Raw genomic sequence first — 13533 nt, 5'->3', positions numbered from 1 at the left:
TTACAGATGGTTGTGAGCCACCATGTGGTTGCTGGGATTTGAACTCAGGACCTTCGGAAGAGCAGTCTCTTACCCGCTGAGTTACCTCACCAGCTCCAAGGCCAGTCTGGTCTTGACAGCAAGTTCTAGGCTACTCAGGGCTACATAGTGAGCCCTCCCCATCTCAACACAAAGGAAACAAACAAACAAACAAAATCCTTGGGGATGAGCAACTTTTTTGTTTGTTTGTTTGTTTGTTTTTTGTTTTTCAAGACAAGGTTTCTCTGTGTAGCCCTGGCTGTCCTGGAACTCACTCTCATTCTGTAGACCAGGCTGGCCTCAAACTCAGAAATCCGTCTGCCTCTGCCTCCCAAGTGCTGGGATTAAAGGCGTGCGCCACCACCACCCCAGGGAATGAGCAACATTAATTGTGCTTATTTTTGATCTGGCCTGTCCAAGACAGCACCACCAGCCACTTCGTGGCTGTTTTTAGCTTTAGTTAGTTAAAATGAAATACAATCAAATTGTCAGCCCCTTGACGTCAGATGCATCTCACCTGAGCAACAGCCACATGCAGCCAGTGTCTTCTGTGGTTTGGACAGAAGGGATAGAGAAAGCTCCTGAAATATACAAAAATGTATTACAAATAAGTTATTTATAATTTCTCCAGACAATACCAGCCATAGTTACCACTTTACATTTCTTCTAGACTCCTTCTAAGGTATTTTGTTATATCACATGAATGGCGTATGGATGCACCTTTGTCATAAAATAGTTAACACCACTACCCCAACTCACGTGGCTCCATTCTGTCTCCCCAAGTGAGCCCCAAAGCATCCCCACCCCACCAGGTCTCTAGAGTCCCTCTCTTCCACATCTCTAGCTATAGGATATTGGACCAACACAGAACTGACAGGTGCCACCCATACTGAGTGTCCCGGCACGAGATACCAGCTATAAATCTAGCAGAGTTGTTTTTGTTTTATGGGCTTTCTTTTTCCTTCCTGCTGGAGCTGCTGGCTCCGGTGGTGCCCACGTGGCAATTCTCTCTGAGGTTGGTATTTGCAGATAAACGACAAGGGCTGTCTGGCCAGTCGATGTTCCTCTCTGTTTACCTGTAGAGTTCGGTTTTTAATTCATGAATTTTTAAGCCTTCTTCGTCTTAATATACACATGTAGAACTATTAGTGCCCTCTTACGCACACTCTTACAGCCCCTAAGTTTTGATAGCTACTGTTTGCGCTGTCGTTCAGCCTTAAATATTTCATTCCTGTAAGATTTGTTCTTGGGCTCATGAATAATTTAGATACATGCCTTTACATTTTTAAATGTACAGTTTTCCTGTCACTTTAAAATTGTATCTTTAATACTAATCTCAATGCATCGCTGTCAGAGAATAGAGGTTGCATCTCTCATTACCTGGCTGGTGATTGTTAGAACCTATTCCCAAGGAGTAATATATAGCCGTTCTATAAATGTTCATTCAATTTTGAAAAGGATGTTTGTCTTGACCCCAAGAAGATAGCTAAGTCACTAAAATGTTTGGCATGCAAACATGAATACTTGAGCTCAATCCCAGAGACCACATACAAAAGCCAAGCATGGTAGTGTGCCTTTATGATCTTAATGCTGAGAAGGCAGAGACCACCCTGTCACTACCCGCTATGCCCTGGCCAGCTAGCCAATGATTTTGTGTTATTTTGCACTGTATGTCCTCAAGACCCTATTACAAGAGGCATTGTTCCTTAGACCAGTATAATGTGCAAGAAAACCAGCCAACCAACCAACCAACCCCAACCAACCAACCAACCAACCAAATAAACAAACAAAACATTGCCACACAGAGAGGAACATGCACAGCCTACACCCAGATCAACAGAAATAAACTGACCAGCCCCGGCCGCTGCTTCATCTTTGATTTATTTCCCTCCCCGATTCCCAAATTCTGCCCCCAGGATCTTGGCCCGTATTGGAACTTTACATAATGCAATCACACACCCTGCCCAGCGTCCACTACACAGCACACAGTCCTTGAGCTACACGCGACTCTTCATTCTATCTGTTGTGATGCTCTAAGAACATACCACACCTGATCCCCATCCTATTGTTGAAGGACATTTGGGCTGTTTCCTGTTTGGGCTATTACAAATAACTGCTATTAATGTTCTCTTTGTGTCTTTTGGGAAATCTATGCATTTCTTTAGGAGAACAATATGGAAGCTAACCGATGTGCCTATGCTCAGCTTCGGTAGAAATTCCTAGTTTTTCAGAATATCCCAGTTCAATTTGCATCAACCTTAAGGGTCCTCACTGTGGTTCCTATATGCTTGGAGCTTTAGGCCTTCTGTTGGGTTGGTATTGGTCTGTGTCGTAGTTTTAATTGGCATTAACTAATGACTAACGAAGCCCGAGACCTCTGTTGACTGTCCATCCTGTTATGCAAAGTGTCCGTTGTAACTTCAGGGCCGGCCAGAACTATTTTGCAAGAATCTGTCTCAAACAACCAAATATTAAAAATGTTTTAAAAGTATCTTTCTTCCTTTGTGATTGGATTGTATCTGTCTTCCCCTTTTCATTTTTTTTACACCTATTTATCGTCTGCACAATGCACATAGGGGTGTCAGAAGACAACTTGTGGGAGGCCCTTCTATCATTGGGAGTCCTGGAGATCAACTCATGTCAACAGGCATCGCTGCAAGCTCGTCTTTACCCGATGAGCCATCTTTCTAGTCCCATCTTTCTTCTCCTTCTTAGACAGGGTTTCATGTATTACAGGCTGGCTTCAGGCTCCCTATATAGCCAAGGATAGTCTTGCAGTTCTGATCTACCTGCCTCCAGTTCACTCCATCTCCCCAGTACTAGGTTTGCAGGCATGGACCACCACATCCTACTCAGTACTGAAGATAAAACTGGCTTTTATTCCCAGGGCTTTGTACACTCCGGGCAGGCACTCTACTGACTCGGCTACATCTCCATCCCCGGGTTATCTTCTTCTTATTGTAGGAGTCAGCCACATGCTCTGGCTATGACTCCTGTGAATTTAAAATGCCCCTTTCCCCTCTCTCTCTCTCTCTCTCTCTCTCTCTCTCTCTCTTTCTCTCTCCCTCCTTCCCCCTCCCTCCTTCCTCTCCTTTTCTCTCTCTGTATTTTTAAAATATAATTTACTTATTTTTATTTTATGTGCATTGGTGTTTGCCTGCATGCATATCTATGTGAAGTATGTCTGTGTGAGGGTGTCAGATCCCCTGGAACTAGAGTTACAGACAGTTGTGAGTTGCCATGTGGGTGCTGGGAATTGAACCCTGGTCCTCTGGAAGAGCAGCTCCTCCTCTTAACCACCAAGCCATATCTCTCCAGCCCCTCTTTTCACTCTCTTAATAATGTCATTTTATGAATTTGGTTTTTATTTTACTGTATTCCAATTTGGCAATGTTTCCTCCTGTGGTTAGTGCCTTTTCAGCCTGTATTTAGGAAATCTTTGCTTACGGTCTTTAAAATAGTCCCTTATTTTTTCCTAAAAGCATTACTTGACACTCACATTTGCAGCCCATTTGGAAGTTGTTTGGTGTTCCCTGATAAGAAAGAACATCAAGGTAGCCCAACCATTTTTAATCACAATGACCACCCTTTCCCAATCTGAACCCTTTTACATGTTTTAGGAATTCTGATACACATCTTTGTTTTCTTGCTGTTTGTTGAAAAAGAATCTCCTGTACCACTTTTAAGCTAAGGATGGCTTTGAACTCCTGATTCTCTTGCTGAGAGCAGAGCATGTGCCACCATGCTTGCTGGTTTGTGTTTGTTTCTTTGTTTGAGGCAGGATCTCGTTGTGTAGCCTAGGCTGGTCTCAGACTTGTGGTCTTCCTGGATTCTGAGACCACACATGTGAGCCACTACACTTGGTGAAGATATGCATCTCTTCAGAGCGTCGCTGTCACACCTGCTACAGTGAATGTGATCCAGTTTCTCTGCGTCATCGCCAGCATTTGAGATTGTCACTATTTTTATTATCAGGCATTTCGGTAGATGTGTACTGGTACCTCATTGTGGTTTTAGATTTCATTTGATCAGTGGTTCAGACTGTTAGATAGTCCTTTAGTGTTGGGGTATGTGCGTATGATCCCCAGTGCTCAGGAGGATCTTGAGTTCAAGGCCAGCCTAGGCTATGAAACAAACACCTTCCAATCATTTTAACTAAAAAAAAAAAAAATCTTGTGTGTGTGATGTATGTTTCTGTGCATGTGTGTGTGTGTGAGCTTGTACACACGTGCTGTGGCATGCACATGGAAGTCACAGGACAACTTTCAGGAACTGCTGGCAGCTGTCAGGCTTGGTACACAGAGCTGTTCTCAGCGAGCTACCTCGCTGGCCCGGAAGACAGGTCCTAAAATAAACTGTGCTTATGCCTGCGGCCATTTCCTAATGGGATTGTTTGTAATGTGTTCAGCTTGAGACAGGGAGAGCTCTTTACAAATCCTAACCGCGGTTTGCAAAGGTCTTCTCCCAGTCAAGAGCTTGCTTTGATCTCCTTTGCCCAATCTTTCACAGGATAAGCCCTTTACAATATCTTATGAGATCAAACTGACCGAGTTTCCTTATTTTTGCTGTTAAATCTGAGAAGTCTTTGCCCAGCTCTAGATCCTAAAGATTTCCCTTCTGGGTGGTGGTGGGGTGGGGTGGGGTGGTAGTGGTGGTAGGGGTCGTGGTTGGGGTGGTAGGGGTGGTGGGGGTGGGGGTAGGGGGGGTGCTGGTGGTGCGTGCGTGCGTGCGTGCGTGCACGCATGCGAGTGTTTTCAGTAAAGCTTTAAAGTTATAGATTGTATCTACCTCCCTGATCCATTTCCAGTTGGGTTTTGTGTAAAGCTTGCAGTGTTGTGGAAAGCATGCTGTTGAAAAGCTCCCTCTCCTCCGTAGAGATGCTTTGTGGTCTTTGTTAAAAATCAGTTGGGCACGTGTGGGTGGGCCAGCTTCCGGTTCTCCAGTCTGTGCCACCCAGCTCTGTATGTAATCCTCCACACTGTATTGATTGCTGTAGAAAGTAAACCCAAATGTCAGGTGCAGCGATGCCTCCCACTTTATTTTGCCTGCCACAAGGCTATTTTAGCTTCTCTGAAGGCTGCGTCTGCCTTTATACATTGTAGAATAAGCAGTCTGTTTACAGAGGCCTTGCTGAAACTTGCAGAGACCTGCATTAACCCACAGATAAATCTTCACTCGCGTGAACCTTGGAACCCACAATCATGATATTGTCTTTCCATTTGTTGAAGTAAGCTTTGATTTTGCAATTTTTCATCATTAGAGACTCTGAATACAGTTTCGGTTATGTACATAATTAATATATATCATTTTCTTGGTTAGGTGATTATAAAATGTATTGTTTGAAATTTTATTTCATTTTATTTTTTAAATTTATTTATTATTATATGTAAGTACACTTTAGCTGTCTTCAGACACACCGGAAGAGGACATCAGTTCTCATTACGGGTGGTTGTGAGCCACCATGTGGTTGCTGGGAATTGAACTCAGGACCTCTGGAAGAGCAGTCAGTGCTCTTACCCACTGAGCCATCTCTCCAGCTCCCTCCTTTGAAATTTTAGTCTTTGCATGTTTATTATTAGTATATAAAAGTACAATTTTTTTGCATGTTGATCCTATATCCTACAACTTTGCTGAACTCACTATTAGTTCCAAAAAATGGTTGGTTTTTCCCTTGATTTTCTAAGATATTTTAATTCTATCACATTGATTTTGATTATTATTATCACTGCTTTACTTCTGAGACAGCGTCTCACTCTGTAGCCCAGGCTAGCCTTGAATTCACTCACCTTGTGGCCCATACTGATCCCAGACTCATGGAAGTCCTTCTGCTTCAGCCCTCCAAGTGCTGTGGTTCTAGGTAGGAGCCACTGTACTCAAATGTTAGTTTTAGAGACAACCCTCATTTAGTTTTTGAGACCAGATCTTACAATGTAGACCAGTCCAGCATGGCAACACTTCTGTCTCGGCTTCCTAAGAGAGTGAGCCGGTCTCACAGGGAGGGGCCACCATGCCTGGAATAATTCCTGTTTGCTTTATCCATGGGCTCATGTGCTCATTATCTCTCCTAATGTCAATAATTTGCATTTCCCCTCTTTCTTGCCTTTTATTCTTTAATAAAAAGATTCTCATGTTGTACACTATTTGAAAGACCCAACTTTGTGTTTGTCAATTAACCCCGTTCCTTACCTAGACTCTCAATGTCTGCCTTTTATCTTTCTATTTTCTTTGAGTTTATTATTTTTTTCCTCTCCCCTTTTTAGCTCCTTGAGAATACAATTACTTATAAAAAACTTTTATTGCGGGCTGGTGAGATGGCTCAGCGGGGAAGAGCACTGACTGCTCTTCAGAAGGTCATGAGTTCAAATACCAGCAACCACATGGTGGCTCACAACCACCCGTAATGAGATCTGACACCCTCTTCTGGTGCGTCTGACAGCTACAGTGTACTTACATATAATAAATAAGTAAATCTAAAAAAAAAAAAAAAAAATCTTAAAAAAAAAAAAACTTTTATTGCTTTGGAGCAGAATTGTTTAGTTTTAAAAACTTATTATGTGCCAGGCAGTGGTGGTACATGCCTTTAAGTCCAGCACTTGGGAGGCAGAAGCAGGTGGATTTCTAAGTTTGAGGCCAGCCTGGTCTACAGAGTGAATTCCAGGACAGCCAGGGCTACATAGAGAAACTCTGTCTCAAAAAACTAAACTAAACTAAACTAAAATATAAAAAAAACAAAAAATAAAAAAACATGTGTTTTATTATTTTAATTATATGTAAGTGTATGTACTTTCATGTGGGTGTGTGCACATGAAAGCAGGTGCCCAAGGAAGCAGAGGTGTTAGATTCCCTGGTTTCTGGGGTTACAGACACTTGTGAACTGCCTGACATTGGTGCTGGGAACCAAACTCAGGTCCATTGGAAGAGCAGCAAATGCTTTTAACATTCTGCATATTATTTTAGTAATTTGTTCAGGTATGTAAGGTTTTAAGTGTTCTTTCAAAAAGTCTGTATTTAGTATGTAGTGACCAATAAAGATATTCTGGAGATGGATGGAATGTATCTATCAATGTGATTAAAATTCTACCTGATGGGCATTGCTCAGGACTAAAAATTCTATGAGAACATTTGAAATAATCTGAAGTTAGTGATTTGGATTCCGATTCTAACTAAGTAAAGTACAATATATGAGAGTTATCTCATGCATGTTTTACTACAAAATTTTATAATTTCCTCCTGAAGCCAAGATTATTTTTAGATTGTATTTTATGTTTAATCATCTGGCTTTCGTGTGCATGAGTGTGGGTGTCCTTGGAGGTCAGAGGCCTGGGATCCCCTGGGGCTTGAGTTACAGGTGGTTGTGAGCCTGCTGACTCACGCTAGGAAACTGTCTGGTCCTCTGCAAGAACAGTGTGCACCTTTTAGAAAAAAATAATTTCATGAGTGTAGCCGCCCTCGGAAGACAGAAGAGGGCTTTGGATCCCCCACAACTGTAGTTAAAGATGGTTGTTAGCCACCAAGAGGGTGGTGGGAATTAAATCCAGGTTTTCTGCAAGAGCAATAAGTGCTCTTAACCTCTGAGCCACCTCTCCAGCCCCACACCACGTTGTCCTAACCACTGAACCCTCCCTCAAGTTCCTAAGCCAAGAACTTTTACAAGTATACTTTTTAATTTTTCAGATAGATGATTTGTGAACTGTTGCTTTTGGTATACCTTTGGCTAATCTCCCTTTAAAAATAAGAAAATTAGCTGGGTAGTGGTGGTGCATGCCTTTAAGCCCAGCAATTGGGAGGCAGAGGCAGGTGGATTTCTGAGTTCAAGGCCAGCCTGGTCTACAGAGTGAGTTCCAGGACAGCCAGGGTTATACAGAGAAACCCTGTCTCAAAAAACCAAAAAAAAAAAAAAAAAGCAAATTAATTAATTAGTTAATTTGTGTACATGTTGGGAGCCAGTTCTCTCCTACTGTGTAGGTCCCTGGACTTGAACTCAAGTTTGGCAGAAAACACTTATCTTGCTGGCCCTCCTTTGTCTATATTTTTTTGTTGTTGTTGTTTTGTTTTGTTTTTAGAAACTTGTTTTAATTTCATGTGTGTTTAAAGAGAATAAATACTTTCTAACTATTAGATAAAATATGTTATATGATCTTTAAAGTCGAGTTAATTATTACTGGATCCCTCATTTATTTGCTTATGTTCTATCTGATCTGTGGACTTCTGGGAAATTTATTTAAAAATAGTCACTTTAGCCAGGCTGCTGGTGCAGCACCAAATCCTAGCTCCTCAGGAGTCTGAGGCAGGAGGATCACAAATTCAAGGTCAACCTGGGCTACAGAACAAATTCAAAAGCAACTTGGGCAAAGTGAAAATTGTTTATTTTTTGTTACTGGTGGTGGGTTTTGTTTTGTTTTGTAATATTGAAACTGGGAGACAGGTGAGTTGATAAAGCATTTGCTGGACAAACATCAAGACCCAGGTTTGATCCACAGAACCCATCTAAAAAGGAAGAGTGCGGTAATGTATGCATATTCTCTCTAACCCAACCATCTGGCTCAAGTCAATGAGAGACTCTGTCTCAAGGAAGTCAAAAAGGAAAAGACCGTGCTGCAGAGGAGCCTCAGAGGCTAAGAGCACTGGCTACCAGAGGACCGAGGGTCAGAATCCAGCACACACATGACATTCATGACAGACTGTAACTCCAGTCCAGGGGACCAGCACACTCTGGAAACATTAATACAACAAAATAAAATAAAATAAAAACATTTTATTAAAAGCTTTAAAAGGAAAAGATGGATAGCATCTCTGAAGTTGCCCTCTGAGCCCTACACAGAACACCCAGGATCATGTACACACACACACACACACACACACACATATACACCACACAGATACACATGCACACACATAGATACTACATGCACACTTACAACATACAGACACACAGACCCACACATAAACACACACACGGATGCACACATAAACACACATCCATACCACACACAAACACATATAAACATACATGCACACCACATACATAGAGACATGTACACACACCACACACAAACATATAGACATGCATGCACATCACACACAAACACACATACACACATGCACTTACCACATACAAACACACATAAACACACATACTACATACAAACACACACACACACATACAAACACACACACACACATATAAACACACACACACACATACAAACACACACAGCACACATATAAACACACACAGCACACATACAAACACACACAGCACACATACAAACACACACAGCACACATACAAACACACACAGCACACATATAAACACACACAGCACACATACAAACACACACAGCACACATATAAACACACACAGCACACATATAAACACACACACACACACATACTGTGGTTGCAGACGTGCTTTTCTCTCTCATTTCTGCATGGAGAAGCTGTATTGTGTGAGTGCCTGGGTCTGTGACATCCCAGGGTGCCACAATGTCTGTTCAGGTGTCATCACCTTCTGTGTGTGACTTTAGCATAAATCTATTCTTTTTTCCTGATGTTAAGATTGCAATTCTCATTTCCTTTGTTTTATAATATATGCCTAATATATCCTTTTCTATTATTAAAATTTATTTTTAATCAAATTATTTCTCTAAGGAAAAATCCAGCCCTTGTTCCTCACTTCTGATTTCAGTTCCCCAGGGCAACCATCACAACTTTCCCCACCTCTTCTATTTCCTTCCATATTAAAAAATGACATGCTTTCCTGGATTTTTTTTTTAAGGTTTAAATGCAACACACTGATTTTCTACGCAGCTTGAAGAATTAATCCCTCTCTCTCTCTCTCTCTCTCTCTCTCCCTCTCTCCTCCCTCATTCTCTCTCTCTTTCTCTCTCTCTTTTTCTCTCAATGCCTCCCTCCCTTCTTCCAGTATAATTAAATTGCAACTATTGCTTAAATAGGTGTTCAAAGTTGTCATTATGGTAATTATGCAAACATTCCCAGCTGGTCCATGTATAGACTTACACTCCAGTTTCTTTTCTTATACAACCTTATGTTCTTGAAGTTGGTCGTTACCTTGGCTTTTTTTTTTTTGTTTGCTTATTTTTTTTATTTCTGTTACTGTAACCAACTTACTGTGGAAGTAAAAATGTCATGGGTGCTGGGTGTCTGATGAGCTGCAGCCCTCACACTTCCCTCACCTCACCCGCTGAGCCATCCATCCCTTCAGTCCCCACCCTGTCTCTACTGAAGCAGGTAAGAATCCTGGGATTGCAAGACTTAAATGTGTGTAATTACTAAACAATCAGTAGTAGAAAATTATGCATCACAAAATATGTCTTTATCATGAATAAAGAAATAACAGCAGATTACGAGTTTTGAATGTGTGTAATGAACACAAGCCACAAATTTTAGAAAATTAGCATTACACTGCATGATATACCTTTATAACAATAATTCATTTTTCCTAAATCTTAGTTGTGGTTCTAATGTCCTCAGTGTCAGTCAAAGTTCACCTAGAAGCAGATCCCACTGGGTGGACTCATTTCTGTCTCCCTATTTATCCATCTATGTATTCTGTCTCTAGGCTCTGACCTTTCCAAATTGTGGGAGCTGCTTCTGTGTGCATTTCAAGGCTCATGTGCTGGAGCCTCATGTCTGCGGAGAAGCCTGGGTGTAAACTAAAGGGAGCAAGCATTATCTGGAATCCAAGAGTACACACTGGGACCCACAGGATGGGCGAGAACTCCCTCTGCTTTTGATGAGGCAGGCCTCTTGCTGGAGAAGCTGGTGCCCACTTCACACAGCTAAATGCACACCTGGCCCAAGTGAGAGGGATTCCAGGAGGGAGTAGAGCATTGCCAGACCTACTGCTGCCTGCACGGAGGAGGTGACCTGGCAAGGAAGCACCCCTACAACTGTTACCTCTCTTCCATGGCCTTCTAAAATGTCACTGTGCCCACTGAAACTAAAATTATTTCAGAGGAAGATCTCCGAGAAACAGCTCAGCCTAGTAAGTTGGCAGATTATAAAGCTGCCTCTTAATGGCACTGACTCCGACCTGCTGTGTTGCTTTGTTTTTCCTGGAAGTACTAGGGATCGAACCTGTGACCTTGAACATGCTATCTCAGCACTTCATCACTGAGCTGCATCTCCAGACTCCACTCTGGCACTTTCTGTAGAACAAAATAAAAGACTAGCTAAGGCTCTTTCTTAGCATGTTTGGTCAAAATCTGTTATTATTAGCTGAGATCCATAAAGTGTATGATGTCATACATGTCAATGTCAACTTGAAGGTTTTTGTTTGTTTGTTTTTGTTTTTTGTTTTTTGTTTTTCCAAGACAGGGTTTCTCTGTGTAGCCCTGGCTGTCCTGGAACTCACTCTCTAGACCAAGCTGGCCTTGAACTCAGAAATTCGCCTGCCTCTGCCTCCCAAGTGCTGGGCTTAAAGGCAGGTAGCACCCCTGCCTAACTTGAAGGTGGTTTTGTGTGTGTGTGTTCTGTTGATTTGGTTTTTGTTTCATGTAGTCTAGCCTCAAACTCCTGTATAACCAAGGATGGCCTAGAACTCCTGATTCTGCTGCTTCTAACCCCTGCACACTGAGATTAGAGGTGTGTGCTATCACACAAGACTGTTTACAAACAAGATGTCACTGTGAAGCCTTGGTTGGTCAGGAGTGCACTATGTAGATCGGTCTGGCTACAAGCTTCCAGCGATCTTTATCTGCCTCTCAGGCGCTAGAGTTATATAGGTTATGGCGTTTGTTTTGAGACACAGTTTCGTTCTGTAGACCAGTCTGGCCTTGAACTCTCAGAGCTCTGCCTGCTTCTACCTCCCGAGTTCTGGGATTAAAAGTGTGCACCAGTACCACCTGGATGAGGAGAAGACAAATTTTATCAATAGACTTTTGTCTTTACATCTCAAACTCCACACATGGATGCCCCGTGAGTTGATCCAATGGGCAGGGGAACACTCTTAGGCACCCTTTTTTCCAATAGAACAAGGTGTCTATTACCAATGGCCAGGCATGTCCTGAGGACATCTGACACTCTGGCCTACTGAGTGGTCAGCGGACAGCAACACTATGGGCCAGCCTGGCAAGAACAGCGGGATTTGCTAGATGACCAACACATACAATATCAAAAGTAATAATCTACTTCCACCTGAGATGCCGTTTTGGGAGTGATTGTCAGGTAGCAATAAATAGCAGAGTACTACGGACCGTACCTAACTGGACTTTATAAATCCAGGTGGAATACTTTTCTTTTTTTTTTTTTTAAAGATTTATTTATTATTATATGAGTATACTGTAGTTGTCCTCAGACACACCAGGAGAGAGCATCAGATCTCATTCTGGATGGTTGTGAGCCACCATGTGGTTGCTGGAATTTGAACTCATGACCTCTGGAAGAGCAGTCAGTGCTCTTAACCACTGAGCCATCTCACCAGCCCCGGAATACTTTTCTTTCCATGGCTCACAATGGAGTTATAATTTACTATGCTTAAAAATATGTGTGGTTGGATTTGGAACACCTTGAATTTTCCGACGACTCTGCCGCTCCCACCTTTTGCAAAAATTTATTGCATTTCCCCCTCATGATCTGTATTAGTACAAATCTTCTTTCTAGTCTTTTGGCCCTTTTTAAATCAAGAAACAAAGGAAGTGGTTGGAGCTGGTTTTCCCATTTTTCTCTGGGTATTGGATGTGCTTCAGATATAATTAGGTTCATTTTTCCCCCACCATAAGGGGACCACTGCTGAATGGCCTAGAAAACTATGAAATACAGAATAAAGCAATCAGAATGTCAGCAGGAAGGGAGCCCCATGGGTCCGTCTGTACGTGGGTGTGCGAGAGGACGCTTCCCAGAATGAGGTTGAGGAACATAATCTATCAGCAACCACTTTTGTCTAATCAGCCACCAATCCACCGAAAGCATCAGTTCCCAAGGCTGTTCACAACCTCCTTCCTCACCCTCTGCTTTGCCTTGGTCTGACTTCCTGTAGCATCCTCTCACCCAGGCCCCCAGGCCCCCAGGCCCTGCTTCCTCCTAGCCAGAACAAGCATGCGGTTCACAGCAGAATATGACCCCTCATCAGCTTCTCCCAGGAACTGGGTGCTCCTCTTGCTTTTTCAGCTTCCCTCCAATGATTTTGCTCCTCTCTGCTCACCCTACAAAGCAAACCCCCTTCTCATTTGATTTTGGGGTGTCCTCCAGTTTCTAAGATAGGAGTGCCCACCATATTGCAAGTCTCTTTCTGACAATCTCGTCCTGTTTAAGTACAGATTTGTTTTTAAGTTGACAAATGGTGTTACAGTCACCATTTTCTGGGAATGAAAATGTGGATAAATTCAGAAAGCAGCAGCGTCTAAGCCTTATGGTTGGAACTACTGCTGGGGTCTCATTCTTTCCTAGAATTTAACCATGCCATAGGCACAGACAGCCAGTGTTTAATATGTATTGGAGGGAGGAAGCAAACAAGGAAGAAATAGAGAAAGGCAGAGAGGGAGGGAGGGAGGG

At 42.4% G+C, this 13533-nt stretch overlaps 1 long non-coding RNA gene across 1 annotated transcript in view; it reads left to right on the top strand.

Moving 5' to 3' along the window:
* The window catches only part of LOC116073090, a 12045-nt gene extending 816 nt beyond the window's left edge, over positions 1-11229 (top strand). The window contains exon 2 of the long non-coding RNA XR_004111663.1: positions 10601-11229. This is a non-coding gene — a long non-coding RNA (uncharacterized LOC116073090). The remainder of the gene's footprint in view (positions 1-10600) is intronic.
* The last annotated feature ends 2304 nt before the right edge of the window (positions 11230-13533 follow it).

This window comes from Mastomys coucha, unplaced genomic scaffold, assembly GCF_008632895.1.
Source record: "Mastomys coucha isolate ucsf_1 unplaced genomic scaffold, UCSF_Mcou_1 pScaffold23, whole genome shotgun sequence".
In the NCBI taxonomy this organism is placed as follows: Eukaryota; Metazoa; Chordata; class Mammalia; order Rodentia; family Muridae; genus Mastomys; species Mastomys coucha.
This window is presented reverse-complemented; position numbering and strand designations above follow the sequence as displayed.